Below are 15,965 nucleotides of genomic sequence, written 5' to 3' on the forward strand. Positions count from 1 at the left end.
GAGGTGTCCGAGCAGGCTCTAGTAATACGTCGTTGCATATCATCGGGTGTAGCTGTATGTCCTTGTAGACAGCTCCTTTCAGCTTTCCCCCCCAGAAAACAGTCTACAGGCGTCAATTTCGGGGAACGGGCAGGCCGTGGTACAGGTCCTCTGCGTCCAATGCAACGATTTGTAAACAATTCCTGAAGTCGTGTTGTAGTACTTCGAGCGCTTATGGGCTGGACAGCCAACATGTTGGTACCACAGGTTTCTCCTAGTCTGCATAGGAACGTTTTCTAGCATTCGTGGAAGATGGTATGTTGGGAGGCTGCGATGCTCGTGCCTGTCTATGAAAAACGGGCCCATGAGGTGATGGTTCGCTATACCACAGCACACGTTTACACGGACGCTGACGTTACACCTGACGAAGCCAACGGGGATTGTCAACAGACGAATAGTGCTTGTTTCGGCGATTTACCTGGTCATGATTGGTAAATGTGGTTTCACCACTAAACAATGTACATGATACGTCTGGAGCATCCTGTCTTAATGCCCATGTATAGATGTTTACACGATTCGCATGAACGTTTCCGTGCAGCTTGATGGAGAGAGATGTGACAAGGATGTAACGTATGTCGGTGGAGAATGCGTAGGAAGCTTACTGACTCATATCACTTCCTCGTGGGATTGCGCGAGAGCTAACGTGTGCCTCAACTGCTAAAGCAGCAAGAACATTAATTTCCCCCTGTTCTGTCGTCACTTGATTCCTTCTGTTACGTTGTCTAGGAGTTACCCTACCACTTTCACGTAACTGCTTTAAGAGGTTGATAAATAACTGCCGAGATGGTTGACGTCTATTGAGATATCTTACCGCATACACTGTACAAGAACGAAGTGCATTCTTCCTACACTTTCCATAAATCACGAGCATGTCAGCTTTTTATGGATTAGGAAATTCCTTTGTCCACTCACGACGTACTGCTTGGACTGTCATATACTAACTGACCAGCAAGGCGCAATGCACTCAATAAACACACAGGCACACTGTAAGCAAACATGACAACATCGTACGTTGCAGCTACGCAGGATGAATTGAAGAAACAAGTGTTGGTGTGGGAACTTTTCAGAATACGGTATCTCGTAAACGACCCATACTAGAATTCTGCAACAAACTAGACATTCTAATTTACCCTACTTTTAGTTTGATAATGTCAATAAGCATTGTACCATTTAAAAACGTGTTTGTTTTCAAAAAAAAGACACTTTCTAAGTATTATCACAATCGGCCGGCCGAAGTGGCCGTGCGGTTAAAGGCGCTGCAGTCTGGAACCGCAAGACCGCTACGGTCGCAGGTTCGAATCCTGCCTCGGCCATGGATGTTTGTGATGTCCTTAGGTTAATTAGGTTTAACTAGTTCTAAGTTCTAGGGGACTAATGACCTCAGCAGTTGAGTCCCATAGTGCTCAGAGCCATTTATTATCACAATCTGTTTATTGGATAACAGTATGAGGCCCTGATTACCAATCCATTCTGTGAAAACCGCGCATCAATAGCAGTTTCCATTTTCGCACTATTTGTAGTGAAAGTTTTAGGTGGTTCACCCTGTATAGTTTTTAGTTTCATTAGAGAAGATAAAAGTGTGTGTTCTTCGCTCTCGTGTTATATTGTCAAACATATGTTTACAGTTCAGACTAGAATCTACACTTGCAAACGAAATTCGATGGCCGGCTCAAAATGTAGTACATCCATTTATTTCGTATCGTGCAGAAAGACTTGGAGGCCAAATGAGATACAGCCAGCTGCAGTTATAGAGCTGCCACCTTTCATATTGTCGGTATGACGTGCTTCGCTAGGATCTACGAGTCATCCCGGTGGTTCCTATAGTGTTCTGAAAACGTGAGACTCCACCTGAAACACTGATCTCTGATATTCCGAAGACACCATCACGTGCGACAGTGGGACCTCACAGTATTTCCTACCCTACACCTCGACACATTTCTGTCTCGGTGCATACAGTTTTAGTGTAGTGCGTTACAAAACCAAAGATATTGCTCACAAAGATACTCAGAAACCTAGTGCTAAGCTCCTACCGGCTTGGTGTTACGTCTTTTTAAGTTATGTTTCGTAGTATAAGTGACTGAGAGCGTATAGTTAGTAGTGGTGAGGATCCTATAGCCCTATCCTCACTTTAGTGTCTAGTAGTAATTTTTAATTTATATTTATAATGTTAATGCTACATCCAGTTAGTAGCTGTTTCGTTCTGTAGGAAGTAATCGTTCTAAACTAAACCATGGACTAGACCGAATTCTAGATGATCGTTCCGTGAGTTTTTACGTTAAATGTTTAAGTTATATGCAGAAACGAGTAGTAAAAAGTGATCTGTAGTATAAATACAAAGTACTGAAACAGCTGCATAAGTTAACGCATTTATTAATTGTAAAGGAACTAAATTATAATACATTTTTGTTTGAAATTTTTGTAGCTATCAGCCTCCATCCCCTCACCTCCCCTTCCCCTCAACATTGAAACAATTTTAGTAATGTGGTGCTACCAGCCAGAAAACCTGTATTACCACATAGTATCACACTTACGTTGTTGAAAACATTGATAGAGAAGCCAGACGTTAAAACTTGGTGCCTGCGCCACTTGAACTGCACCAAGAGGAAACGAACTTAACGTACTGACCCGCATGACAGATAAGCATTGTCATTGTCACATGCACTAACTCTATGTGATGTATGTACAAGGTCGAAATGTAACCCTGGATAATGGTGCACTGTCAGATGATAACGAGCTACACACTACCATCTCTACTGCCTTTACTGACTAAATACGAGTGACGAAACCAGGGTGCAAAATGACTACCTCCGAGACGAACGCTATCGCAGAAGTGTGGACTGGAAAAGCCGCCGGCGTAAGTAGATTGTTGAGAAGTATCCTACTGATTAAACAGAATGCCGTAAAGGCTACTTCTTCAAAAGAATAACGTCCCACACTTTCCAAGAGGGAGACTTCGATAAGCATGTCCTTCCTGCGTAGCGTAAGTGAACAATGTTTCGTTTGTCGCCAACCTGGGTGTAGATCTTAAGCGATTTTCCACAGCTATTCAGGAGCTTAGCTTTACTTCCCTTTGCAACAGAGACACACAGCACAAACATATAGTCCGCAGTACGAACACACGAGGAGGAGTGGTTCAGTTTGGAATAACAGCTATCTCCCCCCAGGCAGGAGCGGCCACGTAAGATTCGCGACTGCAGCATCGCAACTGAGACAGATCGGTGGTTAGTAATAGTTGGGAGAAGGGTATCCACACATAATGCAGTAAGAAAACGTAGTCTTTGCAGAACAGGTTAAACTTGAAGAGGAAACGTAAATGCAAGCTTACATTCTGGGAAAATAAACGCGGAGCTATCCTGGGTGGCAGGAAGAGGAAAACGAAGTGCGTTTAACTGCAGCCAGTGCGGTCTAAGCCTTCAATCAAATAACTAACAGCCGAGCGGAGCTTTGTGTGGGAGGATGGTTAGATGTCACAATCCAAAGGTCGGAGTTTCGATCACCAGTTGGCCCTGTGATTTTTTCGTGAGGCTTTCAGCATCTTTCAAATAATGCGATCTTCTGCTAATCTGAAAAATGCTAACAAGGGACCGTAAGAACTTCCCTCGCCTATTTGATTCATATTGACAGGATGTGTAGGACGCGACTACGACATCACCATATGTAAACAGGAAGAAGCAACTTTCAACCGTTTTCGAGAAAATAGTTTCAAATTTTACGCTTATTTACTTATTTTGTATGGTCGCTAGAACACTCATATCTGGTGTTCGAATTACGTGGGGTTGAAATAAAGAAAGAGTACCAGAAGCGAGATTCGATCCACTGACATCGCACTTGTAAACAAAGCTCTTACTCCCTTGGGTGCGGACCAAGGAAATATGCAAGCAAACGTAAAATATTTTCTCGAAGAAGGTTGGGCATTGCGTCTTGGTTATGTTGGAGTCCCGGTCGTGCCCCTACACAGCCTGTCAATATGAATGAAATTTGTGAGAAGTTCGTACGGTCCCCTTGTACGTTGCATCGTGGTCCGAAGTGATCTTTAAACTGTATGTCCTCCTCTAACTGGCTGCATAAGACAGTGGAAAGGTCAGAGAAAAGCGAGGGCATACCACCTGCAGTAGGAACATACCTATCAAAGCTATCTAGCGGCGTAGCTAACCGTCAGGATAAAGATAACTTCAGTTTTTAAGTTTTTTTACTAATAGTGCAGTACATGCAGAAAGTACCATTTCTTATAACCGTTTATCTTTTTCGATTTATTTAATCTCGCCGGCCGAAGTGGCCGTGCGGTTAAAGGCGCTGCAGTCTGGAACCGCAAGACCGCTACGGTCGCAGGTTCGAATCCTGCCTCGGGGATGGATGTTTGTGATGTCCTTAGGTTAGTTAGGTTTAACTAGTTCTAAGTTCTAGGGGACTAATGACCTCAGCAGGTGAATCCCATAGTGCTCAGAGCCATTTGAACCATTTTATTTAATCTCAGTTTGGAATGCGTATTAATTTAATTTAACGAAGAACTCTACGCTGAGGTGACGAAAATCATGTGATAGCGATATGCACATATGCAGATGGCGGAAGTATAGCGCACACAAGATGTAAAAGGGCAGTGTATTAGCGTAGCTGCCATTTGTACTCAGGTGGGTTTCCTACACCATTATGGCGGCACGACGGGGATTAACACTCTGAACGAGGAATGGTAGTTGGAGCTAGAAATACGGGATATTCCATTTCGGAAATCGTTACAGAGTACAATATTCCGAGATCCATAGTGTCAAGAGTCTGCGCAGAGTACCAAATTTCAGACAGTACCTTTCACACCACGGACAACGCAATATCCGAAGGCCTTCGCTTGATTACCGAAAGCAGCGGCGTATGCTTAGAGTTGTCAGTGCTAACAGACAAGTAACACTGCCTGAAACAACGGCAAAAATCAGTGTGCGACGTACGACTAACGTATCCGTTAGGACAGTGCGGCGAAATCTGGCGTTTATGGACCATGCCAGCAGACGACCAACGCGAGTGCCTTTGTTAAAAGCATTAAAACGCCTGCAGCGCCCCTCCTTTCGTCGTGACCATATCGGTCGGACGTTAGACACTGGAAAACCGCGGCCTACTCAGATGAGCCCCGATTTCAGTTGGTAAGAGCTGATGGTAGGGTTAGAGCGTGACGCAGACCCCGTGAAGCCATGGACCCAAGTTGTCAACGAGATACTGTACAGGTTGGTGGTGGCTCCATAATGGTACCCCCCTGCGGATTCGGGGGTTAGAATAGGCCCGCGGTATTCCTGCCTGTCGTAAGAGGCGACTAAAAGGAGTCTCAAATGTTTCGGCCTTACGTGATGGTCCCCTCTCGGGTTTGACCTCCATCTTCCTAAATTATTCCGAAGAGCGAGCCAATTGGGGAAGGGCGCCTTACATGGTGCACTGTATCCGTCGTGTATTGAGACCTTTAGCCGGATTTTTCGTCGTTGCAATGGTGTCCCGCTCGTTTTTCATCTCTTGGGCTAGGATACGTCCCTGGGTGCGATTACCACGCTGCACTCTGCAGTGTTGCTTTTCACTGCGACGACGACCTTGGACATTTTTGCACCTAAGATCCAGCACGGTAGCCAGTCCGTTGTGGTGGGGCCGCCATGTACCCTGTTGGTTGTAGCCCCCTGAGAACACAGGGATCGCTCTACTGATGCCTGCGCCGTTAACTCCCCACGTATGCCAAGGAGTAGATACCCATCTCCCTGGGGCATCAGGACTCCCGACAATGGCCATCCTGACAGGTGGCTATTGCTGCGGTTGGGTGGCGCCCGTGGGGAGGGCCCTTGGTCGGAGTAGGTGGCATCAGGGCGGATGACCCGCAATGAAGCGTGGTACATCATCTCTCGCTGGCGGCCAGCCACCAGCAGTCTCTAAGCGTTGGAGGGCTCATTTTAAAGCTAACGTTTATGACCCCAAATCGTTCCCATCCCTGGCCACTCCATGGGAGGAACGAAAGGCAATGAATGACAGTGACGTGTATTCGCCCAGGTATGTCGTCTGTACCAGAGCAGATGGTGACTCGTTTCTATCCGTGAAGCCTCAGTTCTTTGTAGAGCATTTGGAGGACAAGTTTGGGGAGGTGGAGGGCTTGTCCAAAATGCGCTCTGGGTCAGTTTTGATAAAAACGGCATCCTCTGCCCAGTCACGCAGGTTACTTGCTTGTGACAAGTTGGGGGATGTTCACGTTACCATCACCCCACATAAGAGTTTCAATATGGTCCAGGGTATTATTTTCCATAGGGACTTTCTTTTGCAGTCTGATGACGAGCTGCGCGCCGATTTAGAGCGCCGAGGTGTACATTTCGTCCGGCGTGTTCATCGGGGTCCGAGGGCAATCAGGTAGCTACCGGTGCCTTCATCTTGGCCTTCGAAGGTGATACCTTACCAGAGAAGGTCAAGGTGATGGTCTACCGGTGTGACGTCAAACCCTATATCCCTCCCCCGATGCGGTGCTTTAAGTGCTGGAAGTTCGGTCACATGTCCTCTCGCTGTACTTCTAGCCTCACATGTCGAGATTGTGGACGCCCATCTCATCCCGATACTCCATGTGCTCTGCCTCCCGTCTGTGTCAACTGTGGAGAGCCTCATTCCCCTTGCTCGCCGGACTGCAGTATCTTACAGAGAGAACGCAAAATCATGGAATATAAGACCCTGGACCGACTGACTTACACTGAGGCTAAGCGGAAATTTGAACGGCTACATCCCGTGCGCATGATGTCATCTTATGCCTCCACTGTCACTCCTGCTCCAGCTCCTTCAGCTGCAAGATATACAGTCAGCTCTCAGTCAGAGGACCTCACCTGCCCCCTTGACGATGGGGGCCCCTTCTCTCGCTGTTGCTCCCACACCATCTACCTCGGGAGCAGCACCCACTAAACCAACGGGGACACCAGTCCCCACTTCTAAGCCGGAGAAGGGTAAGTCTTCTTCGGCTTCTCTCGCTCGGAAGGGATCCCTTGGGTCATTCCCTTCCCAGGTTGCTACCAGCGGCACAGCAGACACCAACCAGTGGCTGAAGAAGCCACAGGTCGCTGGTCGACGGGCTTCGCGATCCTCTTTGGTCCCAGAGACTGACTCCAATAAGCCCTCTCAACAACGGCAACCAAAGGAACAGCGAGAGAAAACGACTTTGAAGACCCGTAAGTCCAAGACACCTGCGGTGGCACCTACTCCACCGCTACCTAAAAACTCTGCGTCTGAGGATGAGGTGGAGAGCCTTGCGTCCGCTGAGGACCTCGATCTCACCGATCCCTCAGACGCAATGGATAGCACTTGCACGGGTGCTCCATCGGCGACAGCAGGTGACCCAGCGGCGTAATCTGCCTTCCCAGTCCCATCACGCCTTTCTCCGCAATGGACAATACCATCCTCCAGTGGAACTGCAGCGGTTTCTTCCACCATCTAGCTGAACTCCGCCAACTTATCAGCCTTCACCCTTTCTTCTGCATTGCTCTTCAGGAAACTTGGTTTCCAGCAATTCGAACCCCCGCCCTCCGTGGCTATCGGGGTTATTATAAGAACCGGGCAGCGTATGAAAGGGTGTCTGGTGGCGTCTGCCTCTATGTCCTTCACACTCTGCAAAACTAGTCTGTCCCTCTCCAAACACCTTTAGAGGCTGTCGCTGTTCGGGTGTGGACGCCACAGGCTGTTACAGTCTGCAGTCTTTACCTTCCACCGGATGGTGATGTCTCGCAGCATGTCCTGGCTGCGCTGATAGCCCAATTGCCGCCACCTTTCTTTCTATTGGGCGACTTCAACGCCCATAACCCTCTGTGGGGTGGGTCAGTGGCAACAGGTCGAGGCGCCACCGTTGAGCATTTATTGTCGCAGCTCGATCTCTCGATTTTAAATGATGGTGCCTTCACACACTTCAGTGTGGCGCATGGCACATACTCCGCCATTGACCTTTCAATCTGTAGCCGTAGCCTCTTACCGTCTGTCCAATGGAGTGTGCATGACGACCTGTGTGGTAGTGACCACTTTCCGATCTTTCTGTCACTACTACGGCGTCACTCTTTTGGGCGCCCTAGCAGATGGGCTATGAATAAGGCTGACTGGGACTTGTTTTCCTCCACTGCCGCTATTGAGCCTCTCTCTAATGATGACATTGATGCGGTGGTTCAATCGGTCACCACCGGCATCGTTACTGCCGCCGAATCTGCCATTCCCCGTTCCTCTGGGTCCCCTCGGCGGCGGACTGTGCCTTGGTGGTCGCCTGAGATCGCTGCAGCGATTAAAGATCGCCGGCGGGCGCTACAGTGTTACAAGCGACATCCCTGCATTGAACACCTCATCACCTTCAAACGGCTGCGTGCGCGGGCCCGCCGCCTTATCCGCCAAAGCAAGCAGGAGTGCTGGGAGCGGTATGTGTCCACCATTGGCCTCCATGTCTCTCCATCGCAGGTCTGGGCCAAGATCCGACGCCTCTATGGCTATCGGACCCCTGTCAGCGTCCCTGCGCTCTCACTGAATGGAGCAGTTTGTACAGACTCCGGCGAAATTGCCAACAGCTTGGCAGAGCATTTTACTCTTAGTTCCGCTTCTTCCAATTACCCACTGGCCTTCCGCTCCATTAAAGAGCGGATGGAACGTCGGAGCCTTTCGTTTCGCACCCACCACCCAGAATCTTACAATGCTCCATTCAGTGAGTGGGAATTTCGCAGTGCCCTGGCCGCTTGCCCTGATACAGCTCCTGGGCCAAATGGCATCCACTGTCAGATGCTGAAACACCTTTCAGTGGACTGCCAGCGGCGCCTCCTCGATCTTTACAACCGTCTTTGGGTCGAGGGGGAGTTTCCGTCGCAATGGCGGGAAAGCATTGTCATCCCCGTTTTGAAACCTGGAAAGAACCCTCTGGAGGTGGACAGCTACCGTCCCATTAGCCTCACCAACGTTCTTTGCAAGTTGCTTGGACGGATGGTGAGCCGGCGCTTGAATTGGGTACTGGAGTCTCGGGGCCTTCTGGCTCCGTCTCAGGGTGGGTTCCGTAAAGGCCGCTCCGCCACCGACAATCTGGTGAGCCTGGAGTCGGCCATCCGTACTGCCTTTGCCCGCCGTCAGCACCTGGTCACTGTCTTTTTCGACATGCGGAAGGCGTACGATACGACATGGCGTCATCACATCCTTTCTACTCTCCATGGATGGGGTCTTCGGGGTCTTCTGCCGATTTTTATCCGCAATTTTCTGTCGTATCGTACCTTCCGCGTGCAAGTCGCGGCCTCGTATAGTTCCTCCCACGTCCAGGAGAACGGTGTGCCACAGGGTTCTGTTTTAAGTGTCTGCCTATTTTTAATAGCCATTAACGGGCTCGCTGCGGCCGTGGGAAATTCTGTCTCCGCTTCCCTGTATGCTGACGACTTCTGCCTTTACTACAGCTCTACTGGCATTGCAGCTGTTGAACGTCAGCTACAGGGCGCTATCCGCAAGGCGCAGTCTTGGGCTGTAGCTCATGGGTTCCAGTTTTCGGCAGCCAAGACCTGCTTTATGCATTTCTGCCGGCGACGTACTGTCCACCCGGAGCCGCAGCTTTCTCTTAACGGCGAACTTCTTTCAGTGGTGGAATCACACAGGTTTTTGGGGGTGGTTTTCGATTCCCGGTTGACTTGGCTGCCTCATATCCGGCAGCTCAAACAGGCGTGTTGGCGGCATCTCAATGCTCTGCGATGTTTGAGCCACACCCGCTGGGGCGCCGACCGATCTACCCTGTTCCAGCTCTACCAGGCGTTAATCCAGTCTCGTCTGGATTATGGGAGCCTGGCTTATGGCTCAGCTTCCCCATCTGCGTTGCCGGTGCTGGACCCAATCCTCCATAGTGGGATACGCCTTGCCACTGGTGCTTTCCGCACCAGCCCTGTGGACAGCATACTAGTGGAGGCAGGTGTCCCTCCACTGCGGTTACGACGCCAACAATTACTGGCTGCTTATGCTGCCCATGTTTTTAGCTTGCCCGGGCATCCAAATTACCGTGTCCTGTTCCCGCAGTCAGTCGTCCATCTGCCAGACCGTCGGCCCCGGTCGGGTTGTCCGATCGCCGTACGCGTCAAGTAGCTTCTCTCCGGGCTTGGGTTTTTCCTTGTTCCACCTCCTTTCCGGGCACCTCTGCGTACACCCCCGTGGTGTGTTCCTCGCCCTTGCCTTCGGTTCGACTTGGCACAGGGCCCGAAGGACTCAGTCCCTCCAGAGGCCTTCCGCCGCCGCTTCTATTCCATCCTGGCCACGTATCAGGGCTCTGGAATTGTTTACACTGACGGCTCGATTGTTGCTGGTCGTGTCGGGTATGCGCTAACTCTAGGGGACCATTCCGAACAACGTTCCTTGCCGGATGGCTGCAGCGTTTACACTGATGAGCTGGTCGCCATCTTTCGTGCCCTAGAGTATATCCGCTCCTGCTCAGGTGAGTCCTTCGTTATCTGTAGCGATTCCCTCAGCGGTTTACGAGCTCTCGACCAGTGTTTTCCTCGTTCTCGTCTGGTGATGGCTATCCATGAGTCCCTGCATACTCTTGCGCGTTGCGGCTGCTCTGTGGTCTTTGTGTGGACTCCCCAGTCACGTCGGTATCCCGGGCAATGAACGTGTTGACCGCCTGGCCAAACAGGCCACCAGTGAACCCACCCTGGACATTGGCCTCCCGGAGACTGATTTGCGGGCAGTCTTCCGCCGCGAAGTTCTCTTGCTTTGGGACACTGAATGGTGCAATTTGCCCACGCCAAACAAACTCCGTTCTCTCAAGGCGACGACGCGTGTGTGGCAGTCATCCATGCGGGCCACTCGCAGAGATTCAGTTGTTCTTTGTCGGCTCCGCATTGGCCACATCCGACTGTCTCACAGTTATTTATTGCGTCGTGAGAACCCGCCTCTCTGTCGCTGTGGGGCGGTTTTGACGGTGGTGCACATTTTATTAACTTGTCCGCTTTTAACTGTGCTCAGGCAGACATTTGCGCTGCCTGATACGCTCCCTGCCCTTTTACTAGATGACTCTGCCGTGGTGGACTTAGTTTTGCGTTTTATTCGGGCAAGGGGTTTTTATAGTTTAATCTGAGTGTTTGTTTTTTAGTGTTGATTCTGGCTTTTAGCCTCTGATTTTAAACTGAGTTTTTAATGTGTTCTTGGTGGTTGGCTTTTCCTCTTTTCTTTCTCTATGGTCGGCCAACCACCGTCACACTCTGTGTGTTTTAATTTGTTTTGTGTGATCTCTGTCGGAGTCTTTCTCGTCCTGTGTCGTCTGACGTCTTTCCTGCTGTTCGTTTTTTATTCTCTTTGGGCGGTTTTAATTTTTTGGAGAAAGGGACTGATGACCATCGCAGTCTGGTCCTTTAATCCCACAAACCAACCAATCCATAATGGTATGGACTGTGTTTGAATGAAGTGGCCTGGTTCCTCTGGTCCAGCTGAACTGATCATTTACTTGAACATTTGCAGCCATTCATTAGTTCCGTGTTCCCAAACAACGATGGAATTTTTATGGACGCCAATGCGCCATGTCAGTGGACCACAGTTGTTCGCCATTGGTTTGAAGAGCATTCTGGAAAATTCATGCGAATGATTTTGCCACCCAAATCGCCCGAATGAATCACATCGAACATTGACGGGATAGAAACGAGAGCCGGCCGGAGTGGCCGAGAGGTTCTAGGCGCTACAGTCTGGAACCGCGCGAGCGCTACGGTCGCAGGTTCGAATCCTGCCTCGGGCATGGATGTGTGATGTCCTTAGGTTAGTTAGGTTTAAGTAGTTCTAAGTCTAGGGAACTGATGACCTCAGCAGTTAAGTCCCATAGTGCCCAGAGCCATTTGAACCATAATCGAGAGGTCAGTTCGTGCACAACATCCTGCACCGCCAACGCTGGACGGCTACAGAGGCAGCATCGCTCATATTTTTGCAAGGGCTTCCAACCACTTGTTGAGTCCATGCCACTTCGAGTTGCTGCGCTACACTGGGCAAAAGGTAATCCGACATGATATTATGAGGTATCCCCTGACTCTTTTCCAACTCAGTAAAACGATGTATGTTATATGGACATAACATTTAATCTGCCTGATGTGCTCGGCAAGACTCGAGAATAGAAACGGAATTACCACCGTAAACCTCGGAATAGTTCCAAATCCCATGATAGGCTCGACATACATGAACAGCAAGTAGTCATTAGTGCCATAAATATTCGATGGGATTCATAACGGGCGATTTGGGTGGCAAAATAATTTTCTGGAATTATCTATAATGTTCTTCAAACCAGTCGCCAACAACTGTCGCCAAGTGAAAAGACATCGTTGGTTGGGAACATTAGGTTATATATGGCTGCAAACGGTCTCCAAGTAGCTGAACATAACCATTTGTAGCCAGTGATCGGTTCAGTTGGACCAAAGGACCAAGGCCATTGCATGTAAACTCGGGCCACACCATTCTGGACCCACAACCAGATTGTACAGTGCGTTGTGGACAACTTAGGTCCACGGCTTCTTGCGTCACACTTGAACCCTACCATGAGCTCTTACCAACTGAATCGGGACTCATCAGCCAGGTCAGGTTTTCCAGCCGTCTGAAATCCAACCAAAATGCTCAGGTGTCCATGAGGGGCGCTGCAGGCGTTGTCGTGCTGTTAGGAAAGACACTCGCGGCCTTCGTCTGCTGCCATAGCTCGTTAACGCCAAATTTTACCGCCCTGTCCTAACGGATACGCACGTCGCACTTAGATTTTTGCTGTTATTCCACGCAATGTTCTTTGTCTGTTACCGGTGACAATCCTGTGTAGACGCTGCTGTCCTCGGTCGTTAAGTGGAGATCTCCCTCCACTACGCTGTGCGTGGTGGGAGGTAATGCCTGAAATCTGGTATTCTCGGCACACTCATGACAGTGCGGATCTCGGAATACTGAATTCCCTAATGATTTCCGGAATGGAATGTCCCATATGTCTAGTTTCAACTACTATTGCGGGTTCGGGGTCTGTTAATTCCCGTCGCGCGGCTCTATCACGTCGGAAACCTTTTGACTTGAATCAGATGAGTAAAAATGACTGCTGCACCAATGCACTACGCTTTTATACCTTGTGTTCGCTATATTACCGCCATTTGTATATGTGCACATTCCTAACTGATGACTTTTGTGACCTCAGTGTATAGCGTTACAGTTAAGGCACTCAACTCGGAGTAGGCGGCGTTGGGTTTCAAATCTTTACTTTAACCTTCTGACTTACTTTTCAGTGATTTCGCACCTGTCTGTTAACAATAATGCCAGGATAGTTTCACAGTCGCATCTTTCCCAAATACGTAACCTGAAACTAGTGCTTCACCGCTAATGACGTCTCTGTCGATGAGACACTGAACTCGACTCCACGAGGAGGCAGTTTTGTAGAAACTGTGGATTGTTGCAAAGATTGTGCATTCACTATGAAAAGACACAACAATACACTGCCTGGGTAAGACTCCTACAACTGGAGTGAGAGTCTTATCCAGGCAAGAAGGGCTCTGTCTGGGTGGACGTTTATTTCCCTAGCCTCGTGTGGGAACAGAATCGTTCTTACTGCTCTAGCTCAAATTCCCAATGGAAAAGGTGGTCCTTTATGGAGAACTGCACCGAACCAACAAAAATAGGTTGGCGAACAGTCCTGCTAAACGCTGGGTGAGAATTATGGTAAAGAAAGTAAGAGAGCACAAGTTTCCCGTAACTGATTTATAGTACTGAGAGGAATGACCCTCTGAAGCAATATTCTCCTTCTTGATCCACAAAGCTTTAATACCTGGTATTGCTTGCATATGTATTTATCCCCCCCCCCAGCCCCACACACACGTATTTATTCCTATTTTCTGTTAGTCCATCTTCCCCTTCCCCCTCTCTCTGTCCATCTCCTCCTGCCCCTCCTTCCTATGTCCAGCTGCTCCTTCCATTCTGTGAGACGCCTCCTCCCCACCTCTAAATCCGTCGTTCTCTTTGTCCATCTCCTGCACCCCCACAATCCGCCAGTCTCTTCCTGTGCCCTGTCTCTGCCCATCTCCTCCTCTTTCCTTTCTCTATCCATTTCCCCCTCCCCCTATCAAAGTCGATCTCCTCTTTCATCTCTCCGTCTGTCTACCTCCTTCCCCACCTTTTCTGTCCAGGTTATCACCCCACCCAGACTGGAGGGTGATCGTTCTTATCCCCACAGTATTTATTTCCACATCATAACTAATGTGTGTATCAAATTCGATTCAAATAATTCAAGGAGTTTAGGATGAGCTTTTTACCTGTGGCTTTGCCCACGTACGCACATTCAAACGTATTTCACACGTATCTGCACACTTTTACCTGTATCTCTAGCGAATTTCGTCCTGCACTTTAATTTTCGCTCAACTAAGTGTTTATGACGACACTGACTGAGCTGTGTGTCTTACAATTTTGCTGGTACATTTACTGGTGCATCTAAATACTGTCTGTAAAGTGTGTCGCGAATGCAGTGCGTAGTAAAGAAATAAAAAATTAAAGTCTAATGCTTCATGCTGCAGGTTTACTGCAAGAACAACGAAAATGTACCAAGCGATAACCTATTTTGTGAGAGTTGTCAGTGAGAAAATTTTCCTAATGGTCTGAAATCATGTGTAAAGTTCGTTGCAAGTCACTAAGGGTTCTCATTCTCAAATACTGGACGAATGAAGTATGGGTATTGGCGCGTTGTGGGCTATACTGCTTTTTCAACCCTTCCCCCTCTCCCGAGGCCCACCTCTTCCATAGGTACGTGGTTCTTAACCCGCCCCCCTTTCCAGACAGTAAGTGATACGTCCACCAAGTTTGGTTGACGTCGGTCCAGTGGTTTAGGAGATGTGAAACATGGATTACTGGAAGTGCTGGGTCACTGAAGGGAGTCAAATGACTTCGAAACGGCACTTTACTGGTTGGACATGCATGATTGCAACAACTATCCATCCGTTAGTGTCAAAAATAATAGGCGACAATCCTATACTCGCTGAAAAACGCAGTACCACTATAGTTATTTCCTGCGTATGTCAACTGCTTAATAATGATATCCTTAACACTACAGATAAATTCAACTTTGACCGCACCATGTACAAAAACATCTGTGAAGTAAATGCTAATTAACTGAAACCCTCAGCTACCGACAGGTGTTGTTGATATACCTCGATGGGGATAGCTGAAATTGTGTGCCCCGGCCGGGACTCGAACCCGGGATCTCCTGCTTACATGGCAGATGCTCTATCCATCTGAGCCACCGAGGACACAGATGAATAGCGCGACTGCAGGGACTTATCCCTTGCACGCTGCAAGTGAGACCCACATTTCGAGCTGTCCGGAATCTACATACGTAATGTTCCCAGTAGATATTTGGCCATCCACTCATTACTCGCTCCAACTAAGATGACTATTCCCGTAAGAGTTTGTGAAACCTGTGCGCATTCGCACAGACGAAGGTCAATGGCCGGGTATCCTTTAACTATATATATGAATATAGTAACTGTTCTCGAGAGAATCGTCACAGTTTTTCGACAGTATGGGCCGCATTTGGGTGAAACGTATATATCAAGCTCATTTCGAGTCGGTGAACGCAGTGACGAATAACCCCCGTCATGGAAGTGTCTAGTTTTTGAGCAATAATGACGTGGATTCATGAACTATGTCAGTTTTGCAGGCGAACGCCAGGGTTATTCTCTACCCAAAATAAACTCCGCAATATACGGAACAGTAAGTAACGGGAAAGACTGAACACTAGCACACACAGTTATTTTTATATGCATGCATGCATGCATGCATACGTACGGCAATACATACATAATGGTACCTTTAAGGGTTATATACATTCAGGGTCAGTACAAGAATAACGTTTCTACAAATACGGACTTGAACTTTACTACTGAAAAATGACATTTCTAGAGTGCTATATTTTGCTGTATCATATTGGATAGTGGTCATATGTGATCGCA

At 48.6% G+C, this 15,965-nt stretch overlaps 1 non-coding gene across 1 annotated transcript; it reads right to left on the reverse strand.

Annotated features, from left to right (window-relative positions):
- Positions 1-15,189: 15,189 nt before the first annotated feature.
- Trnat-ugu (transfer RNA threonine (anticodon UGU)) lies at positions 15,190-15,263 on the reverse strand. The gene has a single exon. It is a non-coding gene; the product is annotated as a tRNA-Thr (tRNA).
- Between the last annotated feature and the right edge of the window lie 702 nt (positions 15,264-15,965).

The sequence above is a fragment of the Schistocerca nitens genome, chromosome 3, assembly GCF_023898315.1.
Source record: "Schistocerca nitens isolate TAMUIC-IGC-003100 chromosome 3, iqSchNite1.1, whole genome shotgun sequence".
NCBI lineage: Eukaryota > Metazoa > Arthropoda > Insecta > Orthoptera > Acrididae > Schistocerca > Schistocerca nitens.